Genomic DNA, 11,330 nt, shown 5'->3' with positions numbered 1-11,330 from the left:
GATTATAGTGTACTTGTGTACAAAGAAACTAAATGACTGAAAGTATCTGGCCACTTATTGCAAATAGTCATTAGCCTGGTGATACCACTTGGTGTTGGTAAGTTGTGTGTTTCATGACCTACTCTAAGTCAGGCAAAAACACCACACTCACTGAAATAACTCATTCAAAATGCTGTCTTGAATATGACCAACTGCCAGGTGATACTCAACAATGATTCCTACATAAACTTTAAGGTCTCCTGGCAAAAAAAATACTGGGATGAAACTCAGGAGATCTTTCTACCACTGGAAGCTGAGAAGTTATAAAAAAGAATGGGATGTTAACCTCTTGCAGTTGCTATAGTCTTCACTATAAACTCCTTATTTGCCAGTGTTAGAAAACAATTGATTAACCCAGTACAAGCTTTCTTACATCAGCATAATTTATGGAATCACTAAAATTAAGAAGTTTAAATAGGGCTCATACAAAATTCTTAAAGTCTTAATTAAGATTAATTTTATGCTATAGACCATTTAAAGATAATAGGAACATACCTTAGGAGAATGTAATGGTCTTTTCGGTAACTGCAAAGAGCCACTTTGACATACACTCTTCTTTAAAGGTCAAAAACAGTTGGCAAAATCATTGTTGACCTGCATTATTTTGATCGTCTAAACACAATTTACTAATACCAGGTGGCCAAAAATTAGCTTGAAAATTGGCAGGGGCAGGGAGTAAACGTCTGACTATCACTTCTTGAGTAGATGAACAATGGGAGGGCATAGAAGGGTAAGCATAGTTTTAAGCTGGAGTATAATTGTATTTTTATTATTTTAGGTTTTAATTTGATAATTTGAGAAGATTAGACAGAAAACATTCAAATCAAAGCTTCTGAAAAGTGATCAGGTAATGACATAACCATGATGAAGGAAAAAAGTATTGTAATTTTAGAGCTCTCAATTTTTGCTACCTTTAGTTTCATACTTTTGTTTCACATGTATTCCAAGACCTAGAGACAGAACTGACATCACTTCACCTTATCAAAGAAAAGCTATATTCCATCAGGAAACTGTTCAACATTTTATGGAATTAAGCTCTGTATTTATAATAAATGTCTTGAGTTTTATATTCCTAATATAACTATACTCCAAAATTCTCTCAAAGCATGTTCCATATAATGCATTTTCTCCTGGAAACACTGATGAATTTAATCTGAGGCAGCAAACAGAAATTACATTAATCTATCTTGTAGCTTTGGTGATATAAATTTTCTAACCTCCTCCTTTATATTGCTACAAATGTGTCATTAATTTGTTATGCCCTGAACTTTTGTTCTTTATACTGCAAAAGAGCAGTGGAGTAGATAAACTATGTGCAGTGTATCAAGAGGAAGGAGCAAATTATAGTTTTGACACTTACTAAGTGATTTCCACATTTTCTTCTATGCATTTCTGCTGCAGTTATCACTTCAGCACTAATCCTTCCATTAGAATTTCAAATGGGCTTTCTTCCTGTATAGAAGTTGTGGAAATGAAACAAATCATTGGTTACTTTGTTCAGATTAGTTGCATTGAGGTTCTGTCCCCCATTTTAGATTGGTATTTTAAATTCTGGAAGAAGCAACTTCTCCAGCATGCTTGTACTCTCCCTAACACTGTGATCATGGGACTGTTGCAATGAGTAAAATAATATATACTTACGGAGATTTACCTAAGTAATAACAAGAATTAGGTCTTGGTTACAAAACCACTAGAAAGGTTATTAGACTTTGCATGGAATTTTTTACCATTTTATCTCCAAGTAGCAAGTGGTAAATTAACATGTCATGTAGCTGGGAGGTTATTATCCCACACCTGCCTGTTTTGAAGTCTTCAGTGCTTATTTTGAAGTGGTGCTGGGCAGTATCAGATACAAGACATGGACTAGCTACAAATGGGTCTGGTAGAGTGGTGCTGTTCATATGAAGGTACTGCTAAAGGCATGAAGTTTTTGAGCAGACTACTAAAGGAATCCTTAACATTCCTTCACTACAAAGTTATGAAAGATAGGTTGGAATTATTTATTTTTTAAATATATTACAGTGCTGTTGCAGCACAAAAATTTAGAACAGATAATCCCATAAGAAACCATTACACTACCTATTACTGTGATACTGTGTCATTAGTAAAACTTCATTTAATTAAGATAAATAAATTTTATAGTGGTTAATTTGTGGTGCTTCCATTAAAAGTTTTAAATATGCCAAAAGATCCTGCTGTTGTACGTCAGTTCCACAAGCCTCAAAGGATTCACAGATTAATATGCATTGCAGTACAGAATCTGGCATAATTAAAAGTTTTCATGTTTCCACTGCATACCTTTTATTTTTCGAGGGAATACTAATGCTTATTATTATTGTTGTTGTTGTTGTTATCAACATCATCATCATCCCTGTACACCTGAAAAAAGGAAATAAAAACATAGTATAAAAGTATCTTCATAACACTAGATAAATGAGCATAAAAGCATAGTATGAACTCAAACACTTTGGAGAAAGTTGCACATAAAAGGACAGAAAACATTCACATTGTGACTGAGAAGCTATATGCAGAGGGAGAGAAATCTATACTTACCAGTAAAAGGTTGCATAAGAGAGAAAAAGAGATTTCATCAGCGATGAAAAATTAATTTATAACTATGAGGTGCTGATATTTTCCTAAACCTTCTCAAAACACTCTTGTCAAAGACTAGCAGTCTACTGGCTTTCCTCACCTCACCTCTACCTCACTTTCCTCACCTACGTCTAGGAGAATGACTGCAAATGCCGTATCTTAATCTTAAAAAGCAAAGAAGAGTGATGCAAGTACTATATAAAAAAGGAGAATGGAAACTTCTGAAAAAACATTATTTTTCCTTATTTTCTGGGGAAATGAGAGCTGATATAGGAAAACATGTCTTCTGTGAAATGTTTAAAAAAACAGTAAGATACCATTCAAAGTAACAACTTCTAGAATTTTTACAAGTGTACTTCAGTCATCTTTTTTAGTCTTCTAGGGGTGATATGCTTCCTTGCTCAACTGGGCACTGCAACAGAATATATTCCACCACTGATACTCTTTGCTGCTTTGGAAGCAGCTACGCATATGTCTTACAGTCATAACTGATGTCACTCTATTTGACAACATCACGACCACTGAACCAAAAGCAATTAGACACCATAAAAGTAATTGAAAAAAATAATAATGTAGTGCCGTATTCACCATGAAAAATAGAGTGCTGGCAAGCACTACTCACACAATCAGATATGATGTGTCACTGATCCTTAATATGATGCTGAACGTTCAATGTTCATGGAATCCACAACTATTAGAGCCTAATACCAACTTCTGCAGGCTCTGATCTTTTCCAATAACTAACAGAAATCAGTGTACTTCAAACACAAGTAACATTGCACTTATACAGATGACACATAACCCGATCCTAAAGTACTGTCATGACAGAAACTACAGACTGTACTCAATGGGTGGAAGGAATTCTTGCTTAAAAAGTAGCAGGGTTTATCTTCCTAAAATCCTATTATCTCCAAATCATGCAACTATACTGCAGGTAGAGGAAAGATTACTGAAATTGCAACCAAATATTTGGCAGGAGCTGAAGGACAGTATAAAGGAAATAACCTTTAATTATACACAGTATCTGAAACCTGCTGTTCAGCTTATTAGTGGTTGCTAGTTCACAAGGGTGATTTATGTGTTCTAAATAACTACTGGCAGGAAAGATTAAGATGATGGATAATCAGCCTCTATACAGGTACAGAGAAAACTTCAGGAGGAACATCAGGGTATGAAGACCCTTCATCTGAATGAATACCTGGATTAAACTATTTCTAATAAATAGTAAGATATCCAACAAATTTCTGTTTACAAATATAAGTACCAATTTATTATAAAATAGTAATGGAATGCAGCTGCGATACTTTGAATATAAATGCATTTACTCAGCTGTGTCAAATACTCATCATTCCCATGTATGAGAATCACCAAAGAGGGAAAAGCCTCATGAGATACTCGCTCCATAATACTGCTAGCTACTACTCTTTTTGATCTTTTCTCCCTGAACTCTTTGAATAACATCAAACTCCAATCTTAAAAAATCCCATCTTGGAATTTCATTTCAAATCTTTCCTTACAAACTAGTCTCCAACCTTTCGGTCTTTCCCAGTTTTTTCTGAAATGTCTTTGGGAGTTCTCATCAGAAAATTGCGGATGTGCTATGGGATAAAAGCTGAAGTTGCTATATCCTGTCCTAGGAAATACAAGCAACATAGAATCAATTTGCTGGTACTTGCTCTGGCTAATACTCAACCATGATTTAGACTACCAAGTTGTGACCACACCGAATGTGACATGGGGATACACACCAGTCTGGCTTGTAAATTAATAATAACAATAACAATAACAATAATAACAATAACAATAACAATAATGATGATGATGATGATGATGATGATGATGATGATGATGATGATGATGATGATGATGATGATGATAATAATAATAAAAGAAGAAAAGAAAAAGAAAAAAGGATGATCTGACTATGCAAGCAATAGAATCATAGAATAATTTTGGTTGAAAGAGCCTTCTGAACATCATCTAGCCCAATGCTAAAGTAAAGCTGACTTCAACTAAAAGGTGTACTAATGTTGCTCAGAGCTTTATTTAGTCAAGCTTTGAAAGTCTTGTAAGATGGGGATACTAAAACCTTGCCAAGCAATTATCAAGACTGAAATACTCTGTGACCAGATTCTTTTAGATATTCCACACATGGAGGGTGTCATGTTTAGTATCAGGTTTACTTATCTGAAGATGGTGCATGTTACATGGGGTTTCTGATTTAGTGGAGTGATATAAAATACAATGAAAATGTCATCACGTACTGTTTATTTAGTATAATGGATAATTACCATCAACAACATTATATTGTTAAGGGAAGGTTAGTCAATAATTCCAAGAAGGAACTAAACCCAAAGACCTCGTGAAGCTGTATCTGAAACCAGACTTGCCAAAATAAGTTGAACTGTGGTCAAGACAAGTCCATATAGGGAAAGGTAATTGAGGTTCAATTCTTGGCCAACTGTAACTAGAGGGTTGACTATTGTTTGAGACCCCCAGAAGTTTTCTTAAATACCTGTAAACATGTGGGATGCTTAATTAACGTAGTACCACTTATTCTTGGAAAATGAGTGAATATGTATGACTATTCCAAGAAATGTAAGGGATAAATGTATGTATGGTCTATATAATCTTGCCTAAATGTAACATACAACATACATATTAGGCAGAATGATGCCTGGTGCATCCAGCACTGCAATAAGGGAATGCCTGCTTCTTAATGCTACATTGCTGATAAAGAGTTTTCTTATTCCCAATTTCGGTGACAAAAAACACAATACAAATGTAAGTTAGACTTAGCGAAACATAGCAATTACAATACACATTTCAGTCCCAATGTGATACCCATTACTGGTCTCAAAATATTGTCACTGTCACAATGCTGGACATCCCCAATTGCTAGGAAAGAATATGTGTTGGAGCCACATCAAGCCTGTTTCTCTGTTCAGAATTCTTTTACTAGTTGTCTAGCTTTTATACTTTATGTTGGGGTGAGCCACATATTCACTCCTGCCCATGCTGGTCTGGCTAACTCAAGGAGACATTTACACCACCAATTGATCCTTCAGCTGTTGATAGCTATTTCTGTAAAACAAAGGCCACCCTCCATCCCTTTTTTTTTTTTTTTGGGGGGGGGGGGGGGGGGGGGTAAAGTCAGCTTCTTTTCATTGTTCTTTGAACTTTATGGGCACATCACCCTTGTCCATCTCCACTGAGTGGTTCTTCATTGTAGGGGGTTATGCAGTGACTTACATTCCAGCACTAGGGGTTTAGTCTGTCACAGCGATCTGTTCCAGTGCTAAATCTGCCTGGCGGAAAAGTATGAAGGAGAAAAAGGACACAGTAAGTTGAAAAGGTTTGACAGTCAGAATGTCACAATCTCAGAAAATAGACTGATATCTGCAAAAGGATAAAATAGTAACAAATGCCCTAATCTTCAAGACTTGTAATTACATATTCCTTCAGTAATGACTCCAGACAAAACTTTTTTCTTTTTAATAGTCTCTTAAAGATTATTTCTTAAATTTATTCACAATTCTTAACATTCTAGAACACTGTACACACATAGAAGAAATAACAGTGAATAAGAATAATTTATAGCAAAAGATAAACAAACACAAGTTGCTACCTCCTTAATGAAAGCAGACATTCTAGAAATAGTAGATATATTAAGATATCAATATTTTTAAATAGGTAAGATTGCTTAAGGTCTTATAGCATCAATGGTCTCATAGAAATCACTACAACTATTTGCGGTATACAAAGTTAAGCATATAAGCATAATAGGTTATGGAATCACCATCCCTGGAGGGGTTTAAAAAACACATAGATGTGGTGCTTTGTGACATGGCTTAGTGACGAACTTGACAGCCCTGGCCTGGGTTAGCCATTGAACTTGATGATCTCAAAGGTCTTCTCCAACCTCAATGATTCTACAATTCTATGCTATGCTTACATTCTTTGACTAAGACAATGTACTTCAATGAGCTGAAGCTTGTATCAAATACAAAGAAAAAACTGAAATCAAAGACAACCGTGAACATGCTGTGACCTAATATTCATAGAATAGTTCAACTTCTTAATTCTATGTAAGAAATTGTCCAGTTCAAAGTTTGAGAAAGCAAAGAACAATATTTTAAAAAATCTAACAGACAGGAATCCCTGTTTTTCTTTAAAAATCTGTTTTTTTATTTGAACACAAAAGTACATAAAGTGTTTGGAGCTGTTGAAAGAGTAATTTGGCAGCCATGTGGGAATCTGAAGTTCTGTCACTTCACAAGATCTGGAAACAACAGAATTATTTTTAAAATTTTCCTTTTAAAGATTATGCGTAACTTTTGTCAGAAAAAGATGCTAGTTTTTCTCCGTATTGCCATCATTCAAGCTAGGACAGGAAATAAAAGCTCCATTTCAGCTCCTGAATATTTCAAATATAATATCTTCCTAAACACAAAATCTAGTCCTGGTTTCATACTCCAGATGTTCCATCATCAGATGGAACAGATACAGAGAGATATTTTGAAATAATCATTGAGAGACAGGTACATATATCCTACTAAATGTTCAGCATTTCTGACTTTGAAAATCTCACAATGCTAACTGCAGTTGACAACTTCATTAAACAGTATTTTCAATTGGGGTATGGGAGGGTTGTTTGTTTTTTTTTCTTAACAACCATTTTAAACACTAAATGGGGTAAGTAATTGTCAATATTAACCATGATGTAAGGTCTGGTTTAGAAAGAGTTATTCAATGCTGATATATCCATTCTTGTCAATAGCTGGATTAATGAGAAGTCTGTGAAGTAATAGTCTTCTTTTTTTTTTTTTTAATATTTTTTTTGGCAGGGGGCAGAGGGAAGAACTTGCCTGGTATTTTTCTACAAAGCACTGCCAACAAACCCAGCACATACAAGACTGATGTAGAATCTAGATCTAGACATCCTAACCTCCCCACTGGCTAACTGCACACTGTGTTTTTCTTTAGTTCTTACAACCTACATGCTTGTGCAGAGTGTCTCATATATAAAATCTTATTCACTGAATAGTTTCCCTGCCTCAAATTACAGTTTCAATGTAATCACTGTAGTGTTTTGCTTTGCTATTTCTCCAACAAATTCCAGTTGAACGTGTTCTTATTTGTCAAGTGTGTTTTGGAATTTAAAATATGTCTCTGACATTCTATTGTTCCCTAAAATTTCTGATTCATCCATGGAAAACAAACTTGCATATAAATTTGCATATATTCTTTGCAACCTCTGGCTTCTGGGTGCAAAATAAGGCTTTGACTATATATTTAAAGATTGCCATCAATGTACTTAAATCAGAAAGCTGGCTGGAATTTGACAGTTCCTGACCTGAGCATTTTGTTTTCTGATGCTCATGCTATTCTAACACTATAATTTTACAAAAACTTCCAAAAATGTTTAGATTTCTCTCTATGAATGTGGGAATTTGCTCCTTCGGTATTCAAGTTTTAGACAGGTTTGGAAGAAGTGGGAAATAAGGAAGAACGAAAAAGTGGAAAAAATCTTTGTTGTTTTAGGAGTCCTGTGCTGTTCTGAATCATTGAAAAGTGCATTGCAATGTTAACAGTTTTAAAACTACCTCAATAATCATGTGCACTTCCCTACTGTATTATTACAATCTGCAGTCTGTTTAATTTTAAAAATAATTGTCCCTTATTAAAACCTCCCACATTACATTACTACTGGTCATGCAGAAAATTACTTTGCTTCAGGAAACAAAACCATCCAATATAATCACTTCTGTCCTACTGATAGAAGTTGGTTTAATCACACTGCAAAATCTTGGAAGGGAAGTATTTTGTTTACTAAACTGAGCTGTGAAGATAAAGAAGAGGACCTAGCGCTTGTGTCTCTCATGCACATTTTGCTAGTTTCTTGAAATTAGCAAGTGATCTCCCAGGTCCCTTTGGCATGGTTTCTTTAGCATGACCTGATTTAAATGGAAAATAAACATTTATAAGTCACAGAAGTCTGAAAACTTTAGGGAAAAAAGTGAATACAATGATCCCATTCACAACATGTATTTTTAATATTTCCATTTATGCTTTTTTCCTCAGGATTTAGCATGTTGATATTATAGATGAAGTTGGAAAAAAATAGGGTTGGCTTTTTTCTCTTACTGCAGGGTTGATCAAAAAAAGAAAGGCCATGAAGCATGCCTCAGTGCACACAATGAAAATTATAAACTAAGATTCTGCATTTTTTAATACTGTATCAATCTGAAAAATTTTTGTATTGCCAGCAGTAGGTGCCACAGGAAGCAGTAATACCACTTAAAGAAACTGAAAATTATAATAATATTATATGAAATACTTGTTTATTTTATCCAAGAGAAAGTAATTTTTATGACGTGAAGGCAGATTTTTCAACATATTCTTACCTTACACCACCATAACATTAAGGCTGGAATTCTCCATATGTCTATCCCTCCTCTACGTTGACCTATTTCACAGGCTGGAGAAGACTTTGGTTGGAAATAAGTAAGTCTTAGTGAACAAAGACCCTACATATTCTACAACATAAGTACCAGATTTGGGCACATCTAGTAGCACTGTGAAATGGTTAAACCAACCACCTAACAAAGAGCAGCAAAAGGGAGGATGTGCCACAAGGGAGGCTGCTCCATAATGGGGGATGAGCCAGGAGCAGCAGATGTTCACAGCACAAACAGCACCCTCCATGGCCTGGTGCAGTCTGGCAGGACCCAAGCAGGGCTGCACTGGGGACAGCAACCCATCCACAGTCCCAGTGAAGGTGAGGGGATGACTCAGGGCTGGTGTCCATCCAGGGAGTTTGCTAAGAAACAGCAGAACTGGTTACAGGGATGCCCACAACTCAGCTCAGGCCAGGCTGGAGTGCCCCAACCTGACAGGCCTGAGCCCAGACAGAGCTCCTGGACCAACAGGCAGGGAGTGCCTGGGTGGAGACCCCAGGTGAGACAGGTCAGGGCAATGAAGGTCTATTGGTGCAACCTGGACCATGACACCACTGCAGTGACCTGACTATGATGTATGTGAAGCAATTGAGATGACGCATAGACAGATCTCAAAGTATGTTTTCTCCAGTTAATTTTGGTTTATGAACAGCAAGGGCAATATTGCAGAACCTCTCCCATTTAAAATCTTTTATCAGTGCCCTAGAAGGAGTGGCAGAGCTCACTCTCAAAGTTTAAAGATGACACCAAAACCAGGAGAGCCAGTCAGTAATGTTCAACTGAAGGGGTACTGTTGATATGTACCTAATCAGGTCAGAGGAACAGGCCAACAGGAAATTTATGAAATTCAGCAAGTGCTACCTCTGGGTAGGAGGTACCAGTGCAAGGATGCAGGTGAGTGCTTGTCTGGATGGGAGTGGCTTACAAAATACCTGCTCTCTCTCGTGGGTTTGTTTTGGATTTTTATTTCTTGTATGTTTGTTTGCTTGCTTTTTTGTTGTTGGTTTGTGTTTGGTTTTGTTTTTTGTTGTTGTTTTTTTGGGGGTTTTTTAATCCTAATAATTTGGTCTAAGGTTACTTAATTGAAAATAAATATATCAGCTGCCTGCTGATGGATGAAAAGCTCTAAAAAGTACTAAGTGGATCAATGAATACACAGTACCGTCTTAGCTAGTACAAGTCCACTGGCTTTAGTGAAAATGCACAACAAAATTTCTTACCCACTGACACTATATCAGATTTTTCAAGACTTGGAATAAACTTCACTGAAGAAAGTACAAATGCTCCTTCAGGAAGGATTTGGCAAGAATTTCAGATTTTATAGTTTCTGTATCTCTAACCTAACCCTTGTCTCAGCACTTTTAGTATTTCTGTGCCCATTGCTGTTAACTAACAGAAAACCACCGGTGGACAATAGGTTGACTTCATAGAGGTGATATATGAGGAAGAAAGGTATCTACATACTTTGATCCACTGGCAAACTTAATTTGCATAAAACTGTCTTTTAGACATACTGTTGCTACTTCCAAAGATGCATGCTGACAGGCTGAGTTCATTAAATGGATTATTATGCAAAGATAAGTTGTAGCAATCCCTCTAAGGCATTTAATTATCAGAGTGGTAATAAAACATAATGATAAAGTATACTTTTAATAGTTTTTGAAGAATATTATTTCAATAAAATTTTAGGGGTTCAATAAAATGTGACTGCTATCCGTCAATAAAATACTGCCAGAATTTCTGTATTAGTGCCTAATGGTTGAGAAGTTTTAAGTAATTTCAATGAAAATTTAATATTTTATATGAATATTTTAACGTTAAACTTGGCACATTATTAGGGAGATGGAGATCAGATTCTCTATTATTACTAAATGATTGCTCACTTGATTCCAGTAGAAATCATTGGCTCTAAGTCATTGTTAATTTAACCTATGTTAGAGGACTAAGCTGTCTGTAAACCCACCTTTCAAAAAATATGTCATGATTTCATAGTATGTGTTTTTCATTAATTATTTGACGTTTGTATTTGCTATTTAGGGAGGATGATTAATTACTGAGGGCTCAGTTCTTCACTCCTGGACATTAAGCATTCTTCTTTCTTACAATGATCAGCAAGTGATAGTATATCATCAGACAATGGACAATGTACTTCTAGTATTGATACACATTTATCCATGTTGAAAATTATCTTCAGGATCATACAAGTCAGTAAAAAATATTCTAATGTGAAAATGATAT

The sequence above is a fragment of the Falco naumanni genome, chromosome 3 (genome assembly GCF_017639655.2).
Source record: "Falco naumanni isolate bFalNau1 chromosome 3, bFalNau1.pat, whole genome shotgun sequence".
NCBI classification, from domain to species: Eukaryota; Metazoa; Chordata; class Aves; order Falconiformes; family Falconidae; genus Falco; species Falco naumanni.
The sequence above is the reverse complement of the archived record's forward strand: the minus strand, read 5'-3'. Positions refer to the sequence as shown.